Source organism: Pelophylax lessonae (assembly GCF_965119305.1).
Source record: "Pelophylax lessonae genome assembly, chromosome: 1".
In the NCBI taxonomy this organism is placed as follows: Eukaryota; Metazoa; Chordata; class Amphibia; order Anura; family Ranidae; genus Pelophylax; species Pelophylax lessonae.
In genome coordinates this window covers 272,775,944-272,789,768 of record NC_138768.1, presented here as the reverse complement: position 1 = coordinate 272,789,768, position 13,825 = coordinate 272,775,944, and positions in this window count along the sequence as shown.

Sequence of the window (13,825 nt, the reverse complement as noted above, 5' to 3'; positions counted from 1 at the left end):
TCTTCTCCCAGAATGCGCCTGCACCGGCCCCTCTCGTCACTTCCGGTGCGTGTCCCCTGGAAGTGACGAGCGGGGCCGGTGCCGTCGCATTGATTCCTGGGAGCGATGACGTTCAGCTCCCAGGAATCATCGCGAGACAGGAAGTGACGGCGGAGCAGCGGCGCTGAGGGAGGAAGTACACTGAGGTGAGTATTTACGATCTTCAATTACAAGGTGAGTAAACAAGAAAAAAAAACCTAACTATCCAATTCCTTTTCAGGTGATGTCGAACTAGCGGACGGGCACAAAAAAAAATATCGATTTTGTGCCCGGAACTCCGCTTTAATCGTAGCATCTGCGATTCTGCATCGATGCTGCGACCGGCTTTAATCGATGTCCTAATGATGTCATGAAGCGCCGCCCCTCCCTCTCCGCACAACGATGGCTCTTTAAAATTCGTAGCCGCGCCCTCTTCTCCCGCCTCCCGCTGACGTCATCCCCAGCCGCCCGGCGTCGCTGCAAGAGGAGACACGAGGAGCGAGTGTCCCTGACTGTTGGATAGACATGCCTGATCCTTCCAGTAAGCCGACACTGCACTCCACTAATCACATGCAGTGAGACACTTCCCGATCAGCAGCTGCACAGATTGGGAAATGTCTCACTGCCTGTGATTACCGGAGTGCAGTGTCGGCTTCCTGGTGGGATCGGGCACGCGAGGACTGTCATTTCTACTCTCGGACACTCAGTCTGCTGCGGGAGACTTGAGTGTCGGAGCGAACATCCTCCGCTCCCACATGGGCGCTGGTTCTCCTCCTCCAGCGAGTGTCTGTCCTGACCGTCCTCCAGCAAGTGTCCTCCATCCTCCAGCGAGTGTCCTCCGTCCTCCAGCGAGTGTCCATGTCCATCCTCCTCACACAGGCCTCTGTGGGCAGAGGGAGACCCCCGAGTGAGCGTCCCAGACCCCAACTCCCAGTCCTCCTTGGCTCAGGCGTCTACAGTGTGCAGTGTCATCATCACTCATCACTGATCAGGTACTAGTCTAAGTCTTCAAATACTATTACAAATGTTGTTGACATGACACTGCCAGGGGGAGCGGCAGAGCCAGGGGAGGGGGCGGACAGGGGGAGCACATTGAGGGAGAGGGGGAGCCGGACTATCCGGCATGGTCATGGTCACAGCACCAGAGATTCTCATGTATATAATATATATCACATCCCTGATATCCCTGAGGAGACCTCCATACACCACTGGTGTATGGAGGTCTCCTCAGGGATATCCAGGATGTGATATATACATGACGGTGTATGGGGGTCCCCTCAGGGATGTGATATATACATGACGGTGTATGGGGGTCTACTCAGGGATGTGATATATACATGGCGGTGTATGGGGGTCTACTCAGGGATATCCAGGATGTGATATATACATGGCGGTGTATGGGGGTCTCCTCAGGGATGTGTTATATACATGGCGGTGTATGGGGGTCTACTCAGGGATGTGATGTTATATACATGGCGGTGTATGGGGGTCTACTCAGGGATATCCAGGATGTGATATATACATGGCGGTGTATGGGGGTCTCCTCAGGGATATCCAGGATGTGATATATACATGGCGGTCTATGGGGGTATTCTCAGGGATGTGATATATACATGGTGGTGTAACACCGTCATGTATATATCACATCCCTGAGGAGACCCCCATAAACCGCCATTGTATATATCACATCCTGGATATCCTTGAGGAGACCTCCATACACCGCCATGTATATATATTACATCCCTGAGGAGACCCCCATACACCGCCATGTATATATCACATCCCTGAGGAGACCCCCATACACCGCCATGTATATATCACATCCCTGAGGAGACCTCCTATATGTTTGCAGTGCACTATGGGCTGGGCATGGGCATTGGGCAGTAATCGTGATGCATCGCAGAATTGAATCGTGACTAGGGATGATCGAACAGTTCGGGTCGACCATTGGTTCGACCCGAACATTGGCTGTTCGAAATTCGGCCGAATTCCGAACTTTTTGCGGTAAAAGTTTGGAATTCAGCAACAAGAACCGCCCAAAATGCAATGGGACAGGAACTGGGCTTTAAAAGCCCGTGATTGGACCAGAAACGTCAGTAAAAGCCAATTGAGGGGGCAGGAGTCTGCTAGGAATGTGATTGGAGTGACTAGGGGGTCCAGAGGCCAATCAGTAGTGAATACGCCCCCCAGTATATAACATAGCCCCGCCAAATTTCTAGCACTGTAATAGAGAGGCTGTGGAAGAGAGTGGAAGCATTTCTGTTACTCCTGCTGCTCCAGTGTCATTTAGCAATTATTAGTGTGAGGAAAGGGATATGCAGTGTAGTTAGGGAACTATATACCACTATAGTTAGATTCAATAATCTAGTTTCTGTAGGGAAAGTGTTAAGTGTCAGGGTGACCGTAATGTAGTTTATAGTGAACTGACTCTGACTGCTATACCAGGGTGACCGAACTCATCCATGTCAGGGTGACTGCCAGAAAAAAAAGATAATTTTTCTTAGAATTTTAGGGAGAGCAGGGATGGGGTTCCGCTCCTTTCACACCTGGGCGTTTATTGGGCTTTTTTGTGGACGTCTTTGGAGGCAGGCATGACATCTGAACTTCTGTATAGGGGTATATATACACACACACATATATATATATATATATATATATATATATATATATATATATATATATATATATATACACATACACACATATAGGTGTGAAAGGAGCGGAACCCCATCCCTGCGCTACTGACATAATTTCAGTAGCGCAGGGATGGGGTTCCGCTCCTTTCACACCTATATGTGTGTATGTGTATATATATATATATATATATATATATATATATATATGTGTGTGTGTGTGTGTATATATACCCCTATACAGAAGTTCAGATGTCATGCCTGCCTCCAAAGACTCCCAAAAAAATGCCCAATAAACGCCTGAAACAAAAACGCCCAAGTGTGAAAGGAGCGGAACCCCATCCCTGCGCTACTAACAATTCTAAGAAAAATTGTCTTTTTTTCTGGTTCTGGACAGGCTACAGAGCTGAAACTTCACAGGTACACTTTTAGACCCCCCCAGATACTAAATCCAAAGAAATCTCTTTTTTTTTTTCAATAATTTTTTCAATAATTGGCTCTCTATCAAAACGACAATTTTTAAGAACTTTTCTTTGCCTGATTCATAGTCCCTGGGGCATGACCCAGAACCCTAGGCACTTTTTAGGCGCATTTATTGTGTTTTAGGGCTTCAAAATTGTGTTTTTTGATTACAGAAGTTCGGGTCCCATTGATTTCAATGGGGTTCTGGAATCCGGACCCGAACTTTCGGAAAGTTCGGGTGTTCTGGCCGAACCAAACTTTTCAAAAGTTCGATCATCCCTAATCGTGACCGTAATAATCGTATTCGAATCGAATCATGAGGTAAGTGAAGATGCGCAGCCCTACCATTTACACATGTGGGTGCAAATTACGTATGTGTTCGCTTCTGCGCGCGAGCTCTGAGGGACGGGGCGCTTTAATTTTTTTTTTCTTATTTATTTTACTTTTTATTTTTACACTGTCCCTTAAAAAATTTTTTTTTTGATCACTTTTATTCCTATTACAAGGAATGTAAACATCCCCTGTAATAGGAAAAAAAGCAGGACAGGTCCTATTTAATGTGAGACCTGGGGTAAAAAGAAAAATTTGGCCCTTTGAGTCTGTTGGGCGGAAGTGACGTCTGAGGTCGCTCTGGTTCTCCAAGGCCATAGAGTCAAGTGGGGGCCATCTTGCCCTCAGTCGACTTTCTGCCCAGCACCAGAAAGGAATCGGATCATTTTCCCCGCTACAGACAGCTCTGGTAAGCAGGGAAAATGAGTGGGAGGGGGTGGGCACCTCTCCTGCCACCCATAAAAGTGATCCTGCAGCGAATCCATGGCTAGGACCACTTTTATGTGAAAGAGGACTGCAGGCCATGTAGGAAAATACTGGGGTTATGGCAGATATCTGCTATTATATCTCCGGTATTTAACGTCACAGTAGCAATGTAAATGCACGATGGGCAGTCCGGAAGTGGTTAAGGGATAAGTTCACTTTTTATAAAAAATAAAGATTAAATGCACATTTGTTTGCAGGTAAAAAAATGTGCATTTATTTTATTTTTTTGGAGCCTGTAAAGCATTGCTCCAGCGATCAGTAGATCGATAGTGCCATGCAGGTCTCCAGCAGATCTGCCAGTGTATCTGTTCCCCGTACATCCCGTATGGGTAAGCAAATACAATCTGACATGAAGAGAGAATGAACGACCACAACGCTCCACAGCACCGTGGTAGTTCATTGAAAATTTTAACACTGTGAATGGAAGACGCGGCCGGGTGGCTGCGTTTGTAGCAGAGTGTAGCAGGGGAACTTCTCTCTCTCCCCCCCCCCCCCCCCTCCGTGCTAGCTGCCAGAACAGGGAATTGAGGGGAGTGGGGTTGGTGCATCTGTAACATGTTACACCCTGAATATAGGTGTAACATTTTACAAAAGGTGAACGTATTCTTTAAAAAATTCTTTTTCAGATGGCCTTTTTTGACCCATGGGTGGACGATGGCAACGCCAGTTGCGGGAAATTGATGGAACGCGGTAAGCTCCTGTCTTATGACACATTAAAGGCACGCCACGGCGGGTCCCCTATGAACTTTTGGAAATATAGGCAGCTCCACCATTTCTTTGCCGTTCATGGCCCTGCAATCCGCCCCCAGGCCTCTCTTAAGCCCTTTGAACGTTTGTTCATCCAGGACGATCCCATCCCTCATATGGTTTCTGAGTTGGACCAATTACTGGGTGCTGCATCCTCCGCTACTGGGCCGTATGTATTCGGCTATGGGAACGGGATCTGGGAATACAGCTTACTGACGCCCAGCTTTCTTGTCTTTACCAACTAACCCACTCGAGCTCAGTAGACTCTAAGATGCAAGAAACAAATTATAAGCTCATGACGCACGTACCGGGTACCAGCGGACTTGGCCCGCATCTTTCCTTTGGCCTCCTCTGCATGTTGGCGGAATTGTGGCGGTGTCGGTACCCTGCTTCACTTGTGGTGGGAGTGCCCGGTGATTGCCCCCTTTTGGCACGACGTCCAGGAACAGGTCAAGTCCGTCCTGGACCTGGACATACCTTTCAGCCCCCTCCACTTTCTCCTGCATGTGCCCTGCATGCCGCTCAGCCGCTATAGACGCAGCTTACTGCCTCATCTCCTTAACGCTGCTAGGAGATTGATCCCGATTTATTGGAAGCGGCCGCAGGTTCCGGGAGGGTCGGAGTGGCGGCGGATGGTGGACACTATCAGAGATGCAGAGGACCGGGTCGCTAGATGTCGAGGGACAAGGGAGCGCAATGACTCGAGATGGAGACCGTAGCTCGATTACTCGGGTGACCCGGCCGCGATACCCTTGAGCCTTGATCATGCCCTGTTAGTGCTGGCCGACCGTCCCTGGCAGCCCTCCCCCGGTCCGGCCCTTAGGCCCCTTTCCGTAGGGTGTCTTTGACTTTCAGATGGACGGGAGGACCTTGTGGGGCTGTGGTGCTGGCGGTGCTCCAGATTCCGGCAGGTACGACCTTCTTCCCCCCTTCTTTCTTCTCCTTCCCCAGGCATCTCCTCTACCCCCTCGCTCTCCCTCTCTCCTCCCTTTTGTCTTCCTCTTCTCGGTATCCCCTTTCTCTTTGTCTCTTCTATATGTTTTCTCTCCCCACATACAGCCCAATCTACCTCAGGTGGGCGACTTTGTGAATGTATTGGGTTGGCTGCCGGAGTTAGCTATGTTGTGTCTCCCTTTCCTCAGACCCCTCCGGCCATGGAGCTGGCCTGGGGGCTGTGCTGCTCTCCCGTGAGGTCCCGCACTGTTGCTATGTACCCCGGGTGGGGGTGCCGCACTGGGGGTGGTCTGATGGAGGCTGTTGCCCCCCTCCCCCTGCGGTGTGCCTCTGCCTGGGGCTCCCCCGGGCTGCATCTCACATCTCCTGGGGACTCACAGATGTTCATGGCTGACTGTGGCGCGTGGCACCCGGCAGGCCGCCCTTTATTTTCTACTGAATGTTGGTTCTTGCACTGTACTATGTTGATATTTGCTGCTCCTTTTTCACTGTGTTATGCACCATGTTGCACTTTTATACCCCCGGGTTGTGGCACTGTTTGGCTAACACCCCTCCCTCACGCTTTTGTCGTTGTTGTCTCATTATTATTTGTTCCCTTGTTAAAACGAAATAAAGATTCATAAAAAAAAAAAAAATCCTTTTCGGCTTGAAGATTAAAGTGTTGCTAAACCCACAATCAGTGTGTATATGCAGTAACGCATGCTTGTTATACTCACTGTGGAACCTAAGGGGTTAATCCTCTGCATTGTGTAAAAAGGCTGTTTGATCCTGTCTTCTCTGACCCTCCCCTTCTTCCATTTCATAAAAGTAAAGATCCATGGGGGCACTCTACACATGCTCAGTTTGGTGTGTATTGCTAGAGAGTTTTTTTTTTTTTTTTAGGAGAGTGCATGTGTTCAACACAGGGCCAATCAGCACTGTCCAGACAGAGGTTCAGGGGTCATGCTTCATAGGACAGTCAAAGGAGAATTAAAACTCCTCTTACAAGCTTTAACTAGACAGTAATAGGAGTAACAAAACTGCCATATACTGCAGATGAGAAAAGGTATTTAGCAGTAGTTTACACAGTCAGGTCCATAAATAATGGGACATCTACACAATTCTAATCTTTTTGGCTCTATACGCCACCACAATGGATTTGACTTGAAACAAACAAGATGTGCTTTAACTGCAGACTTTCAGCTTTAATTTGAGGGTATTTACATCCAAATCAGGTGAACGGTGTAGGAATTACAACAGTTTGTATATGTGCCTCCCACTTTTTAAGGGACCAAAAGTAATGGGACAATTGGCTGTCCAGCTGTTCAATGGCCAGGTGTGTTTTTCCCTCATTATCCCATTTACAAGGAGCAGATAAAAGGTAATTTCAAGTGTGCTATTTGCATTTGGAATCTGTTGCTGTCAACTCTCAATATGAGATCCAAAGAGCTGCCACTATCAGTGAAGCAAGCCATCATTAGGCTGAAAAAAACAAAACAAACCCATCAGAGAAATAGCAAAACATTAGGTGTGGCCAAATCAACTGTTTGGAACATCCTTAAAAAGAAAGAACGCATCGGTGAGCTCACCAAAAGACCCGAAAGACCACGGAAAACAACTGTGGTGCATGACCAAAGAATTATTTCCCTGGTGAAGGAAACAACCTTCACAACAGTTGGCCAGATCAAGAACACTCTCCAGGAGGTAGGTGTATGTGTGTCAAAGTCAACAATCAAGAGAAGACTTCACCAGAGTGAATACAGAGGGTTCACCACAAGATGTAAACCATTGGTGAGCCTCAAAAACAGGAAGGCCAGATTAGAGTTTGCCAAACAACATCTAAAAAAGCCTTCACAGTTCTGGAACAACATCCAATGGACAGATGAGACCAAGATCAACTTGTTCCAGAGTGATGGGAAGAGAAGAGTATGGAGAAGGAAAGGAACTGCTCATGATCCAAAGCATACCACCTCATCAGTGAAGCATGGTTGTGGTAGTGTCATTGCAAGGGCATGTATGGCTGCCAATGGAACTGGTTCTCTTGTATTTATTGATTATGTGACTGCTGATAAAAGCAGCAGGATAAATTCTGAAGTGTTTCGGGCAATATTACCTGCTCATATTCAGCCAAATGCTTCAGAACTCATTGGACGGCGCTTCACAGTGCAGATGGACAATCACCCGAAGCATACTGTGAAAGCAACCAAAGAGTTTTTTAAGAGAAAGAAGTGGAATGTTATGCAATAGCCAAGTCAATCACCTGACCTGAATCCGATTGAGCATGTATTTCACTTGCTGAAGACAAAACTGAAGGGAAAATGCCCCAAGAACAAGCAGGAACTGAAGACAGTTGCAGTGGAGGCCTGGCAGAGCATCACCGGGGATGAAACCCAGCGTCTGGTGATGTCTATGCGTTCCAGACTTCAGGCTGTAATTGACTGCAAAGTATTTGCCACCAAGTAATAAAAAGTGAAACTTTGATTTATGATTGGTAATCTGTCCCATTGTTTGTTTCATTTCAAATCCATTGTGGTGGTGTTTAGAGCCAAAAAGTTTAGAATTGTGTCGATGTCCCAATATTTATTTACTTGACTGTATTTACTAATAATTGCATTTCCATGTTCTGCGTACTGTGGGAAATCAGATATAGTGAATGCAGGTTCTGGGTTTAGTTACACTAGGCTCCATTCACACCTGGGCGTTTTTGAGCGTTTTTCAGCTCCAAAAGCGCTAAAAAAAAAAAAGTTCCGAAACGCCCAACAAGTAAAACCCCATTCATTTAAATGGCCCCTGTTCAGTTCTGAGCGTTTTAACGCCTAAAGCAAAAGGCCTGTAGCTGAAAAAGTACATGAGCTTCTTTTTGGGCTGATTACCAGCAATTTTGATAGATGTCAATGCCTGCCTCCAAAAACGCCTGAAAATCGCGGTAAAAATCACGGTAAAAACGCGCAAAAAAACACTACTCTCAAGTGTGAATGCAGCCTAAGGGCTCTTTCACACGGGCGGTCCGATCAGATCCGCCTGTCAGTTTTTTAGGCGGATCTGATCGGATCCTCCATGCAGTTCTATGGGGCAGCGGATGTCAGCGGAGACCATCCGTATCCGATCCTGTCCGTGAAATCCGGACGGATGGAAACCCTATTTTTCCATCCGTTCAGGGATCGGATTGGATCGGATGAGAGCGGACAGGCGGTCCGCTCTCATCCGATCCCCCATAGAGAGCAGCGGGAGCTGTGACACCTCCCTCTCTGCACTGCAAGCAGAGACGGAGCTGTCATCCGCCGGCTCAGCGGGGATCGGCGGATCGATCCTCGCTGAGCAGCACGGATCCGCCTACGGAGGCGGACCGTGTGAAAGAGCCCTAAGTAAAAATCCAGAAACATATATTTTCTGAAAGCAGGCGCCTTAAAAAATAAAAAAAAGTGGTAGTTCCAAGTTTTTATGTCACACAACATGAGCGCAGTAGTTTATTTCAGAAAAAAATGCACTAAAGGTAATCTTAGGTCACACAAACAGAATACATTACCCAATTTTTCTGTAAAGTATAAAAAGCTTGATTTACATGCCAGAGATCCTGCTGCCGTTCTGAGCTCAGTTTGGCGGCATACTATGTAAAGCTGGATACACACTATACAATTTTCTTTAGATTTTTTCCTTTAAGCCCCGTACACACGTACCGATGGTCGGCATACAAATGTTCCTCTTTTCTCCCCGGGATGTCGGTGTCTGCTGAAAAGTGCAAAGACAGCACAAGGACAGCACAAGAATTTTGTCCGCCGACTGCAGAAGTGATGTCATGTAATGGTTAACTTTCCCTGTGTTTTCTATTTTCTGAGCATGCCCAGTCTTGCAAATCTGCGGTCTGTCGGCCGAATTGTGTACTGACAGGCGAACAATCGTCCGTTCTGGTGTCGGCATACAAATATTTTCATGTTTGCAAGAAAGACTTTTGTCCGCGGATTGTGCGCAGACATCTGTCGGAGGCACCATACTAACACGCGTACAATCGGCAGATCCTTCGTCCACCGACGTTTGTATGCCGACGATCGGTACGTGTGTACGGGCCTTTAGATTTACCAAAACCATATAATATGAGGTCACACCTAAACACTTTGTATGCAATCAAGCAGGCCCTTGCACTACATAACTGAAGGTAAATCTAAAGGAAATCTACCAACAAAAGTTGTATAGTGTGTATCCAGCTTAAGTTTATGTGCCTCATGTTTTTATGCACTTTATATGGACTGCTTGCTCTGTTGGTTGTAGAGTCTAAACACCATTCCCTGCTGTTTGGGGTTTGGTGGTGTTTTATTTATTTTTTTACATATTTTAATAAATACTACACTTTGAGTAATTTTCTGGTGTCGGCGATCCTTCTGTCTGTCTTGATGAGATTGAGCATTTTACCTGATGACTTCACCTGTGAGGTTGGAAGATCTACCATATCCATAGAGTATCAGATGTATCCTCATAAGGAAGACCATTGAATACTGAATGAGCTTTTGCTGTCGTATAACTAATGCTGGCCATACACGTATAGATTTTTGGACGAGAATGTTTGTAGAACATTCGTACGAAAAATCTTTGAACATTTGATAAATGGACAAATGTCGTTCAAAAATTGTCTTTTGCTTTTAACATTCCAATTTAAATTGAATGTCATTTCTGAACGATAACTGCATACACTGCCAGAAAAAATTAATTGACTGAGAAAAGTTTTCCTTCCTGCCCCTTCGAATTTTCCCGTCACTGCAGTAGAAAAAAGACATTGATTTGACTCCACTAACGATTAGAAAATTAAACAAATTTTATTAAAATGAAAATTTCAAATGAAAATATATATGTGTATGGCCAGCATTAGACAGAAACTTGGTGGAGGCAGCACACATATGGTGATTAACTGAGATTGTGGAGTAATAACACTGGAACTATTTCATTTACACATGTAGCACTGTCCCCGTAGGGCTTGCTGTATGATGACTTGTTGGGCCTCCTCTGATTACCTGCACACAGTCACAGGGTACAATTCACACATCCCTCCTTACTCCCGATGGATCGTCGTTCAAAAGACAGTCCAGGGGTATTGGTTTTTCCTGTTTATTTTGGAACTTGGGAGAAGTTACTAGTGGGATACTCCAATTGAAACTATTCACAATGAATAAGGACAACTCTCACTTGACCTCCCTGGGTTGCTTGTGGAAGCAGCTGCACTGCTTGATCCATACTGCCACATGAATGGAAAGGGTTAAGTCTCCTTGCTCTTTCTCTCCAGCAATAGACTTGGTGAACTATATTCTCTTCAGGACTCTCACTAGCATCCCCTTTACTGACACCCGTCCACTGACTCTTCTAGCTGCAGGGGTGGCCCCCCTCTGGTCCGGCCACTTGACACAGATCTGTATTTACTGTACTGCAGAATCAGATCCTCCAGTGTCTTTCCTTTCAGTCAGCTTTACAGGACCTCCGGGTTCAGTTTCTCTCTAGCTCTTTAGGCCTCAGGTCGAATACCTGAGGCAGCATGGCACCTCTACAGAGGAGGGGCAGCCGCCCCCTCCCTCCGAGACTCCGCTCTCCAGGCGAAAGACCCCGAGCACATGTGCTCCTGGCTTATATACAGCATCCCAGCATGCACCGATGCACTTTCCTCTACCAATCACCAGGGCTGTACTAAATGACTATGCACTAATTTGTCAGGTTTCCTCCCACTGTCCAATAGGCCTCCCTATTGGACCAGTGTGAAACATTCTGCAAATAGATTGAGTTGCACCTGAGCACATTGAGCAGACCTCACTAACAGATCCTGCTCTCTGGTAGGCAGAGAACAATACTGTATAGATTTACTTGCAGCTCTTCTGGTAAGCAGACAGGATTCAAAACTATACTTTCTCACTAGCACCTACCTAGGAGGGTGCTTGACACTTAAAAACTTTTATTCACATTATTGTGATCTATTTTATTTGATTTAAAACTCAGTTTTGTTCATGCACATTTGTATACTTGTTGAAGAGTATCACTATTATTCATACAGCACTGCTTTGCTCTTTTGTATTTCTTTTTTGTGTTGCCTGTAATATGCCTGCTGTCTCTGACCATCTCCTGTAATATGCCCGCAGTCTCTGACCATCTCCTGTAGTATGCCCGCTGTCTCTGACCATCTCCTGTAATATGCCCGCAGTCTCTGACCATCTCCTGTAGTATGCCCGCTGTCTCTGACCATCTCCTGTAATATGCCCGCAGTCTCTGACCATCTCCTGTAGTATACCCACTGTCTCTGACCATCTCCTGTAGTATACCCGCTGTCTCTGACCGTCTCCTGTAGTATGCCCGCTGTCTCTGACCATCTCCTGTAATATGCCCGCAGTCTCTGACCGTCTCCTGTAGTATGCCCTCAGTTTATGACCGTCTCCTGTAGTAAGCTCACAGTCTCTAACCGTCTCTTGTAGTATGCCCTCAGTTTATGACCGTCTCATGTAGTATGCCTGCTGTCTCTGACCATCTCCTGTAATATGCCCTCAGTCTCTGACCCTGCCCTGTAGTATGCCCGCAGTCTCTGACCATCTCCTGTAGTATGTCCTCAGTCTCTGACCATCTCCTGTAGTAGGCCCCCTGTCTCTGACCATCTCCTGTAGTAGGCCCCCTGTCTTTGACCGTCTCCTGTAGTATGCCCTGCAGTCTCTAACTGTCTCCTGTAGTATGCCCACTGTCTCTGACCGTCTCCTGTAGTATGCCCTGCAGTCTCTAACTGTCTCCTGTAGTATGCCCACTGTCTCTGACAGTCTCCTGTAGTATGCCTGCAGTCTCTGACCATCACCTGTAGTATGCCCGTTGTCCCTGACCATCTCCTGTAGTATGCCTGCAGTCTCTGACCGTCTCCTGTAGTATGCTTGCAGTCTCTGACCGTCTCCTGTAGTATGCCTGATGGGAGAGTGGCAACCCTACTCAGACATGGCAGGGAAAAGTTCCATCAGGGGAGAGAAGGCTGAGGGGATAGTGGCCGTCTATGAGGAGATATGAGGGACAGGGACTGTCTGTGTGGAAATGGAGGCTCCTGAGGTGACAGAGCTTTTATAACGTAGTGTGTCCTCCCAACAATGTCCTCCCCTCTCTGAGGTGTGTGTGTCCTCCCTTATAGGATCCTCCAACTGACAGCAAAATTCTTTGGTGTCCGGAGTATTATAGAGAGGTAGATCGGTGACAGGGGGTCTTATATAAAGTTTGTTAGGTGTCCAGGGGGTCTTGTATAGAGGTTGGTAGGTGTCAGGGGTCTTATATAGAGGTTGGTAGGAATCCAGGGGGTCTTATATAGAGGTTGGTAGGTATCCAGGGGGTCTTTCATAGAGGTTTGTAGGTATCCAGGGGGTCTTATATAGAGGTTGGTAGGTGTGCAGGGGTGTAATATAGAGGTTGGTAGGTGTAAGGGGAGCTGTGTGTAGGTGTCATACGAAACCTGGTCAGAAAGATGGAATTTAGCCCTGGTTCACACTGGTGCGGCTTTGAAATCCCGCTACTTAAGTGAGATTTCGAAGGTGAACATCAGTGCAATTTGCACCACCAATTTAATTGCGGCTTGAAACTTCATTTATCAGAAGTCAATGCAAGTCACAATGAAATCGGAAAAAAGTACTGCAGGAACCGTTTTCATAATCGCTACGACTTGAATCGCGGAGAAATAACGGTTCCATTGCCGGCAATGGGGTGTAACTTGTTATGCGATTTGGAACTGTCAAATCACATGAAAAATCGCACTGGATAGAGCAGTGAAGGGTTATAACCCCTGTCATTATTTATTTTATTTTTTTTCTCTTGCTATCTGAGTCCCATTGGGGGATTTTGCTTCACTTAGTCTCATGGCTACAACAGGAAGTGTGAAGAAATCCTTTCAAAGTAAGAAAAATTTCCTCTTTATTACTGTTCCAGAGGCAACTCAAAATTTGCTAATTTTCTTTCACTTTCACTCTCTGTGATAACGGTCAGTCTTGGCCATAGCAACCAGCCATAATCTATTTTGAAGTAATGCTAGGCACTGAGTCACCTGTGGATGTGACCTTAGCAACCACCACAAATGAGGGCGTTAGCATGGCTTCCAACAAGAGTTGCATTTGGCATTAGCTTTGCTTCCACCAAGTGAATCATTAGGATTCACAGGGGACCACAGCAAAATGTTGATGGGCACTATTAGTTGTAGGTTGTATATACAGTAATGTCCAGTATGTAGC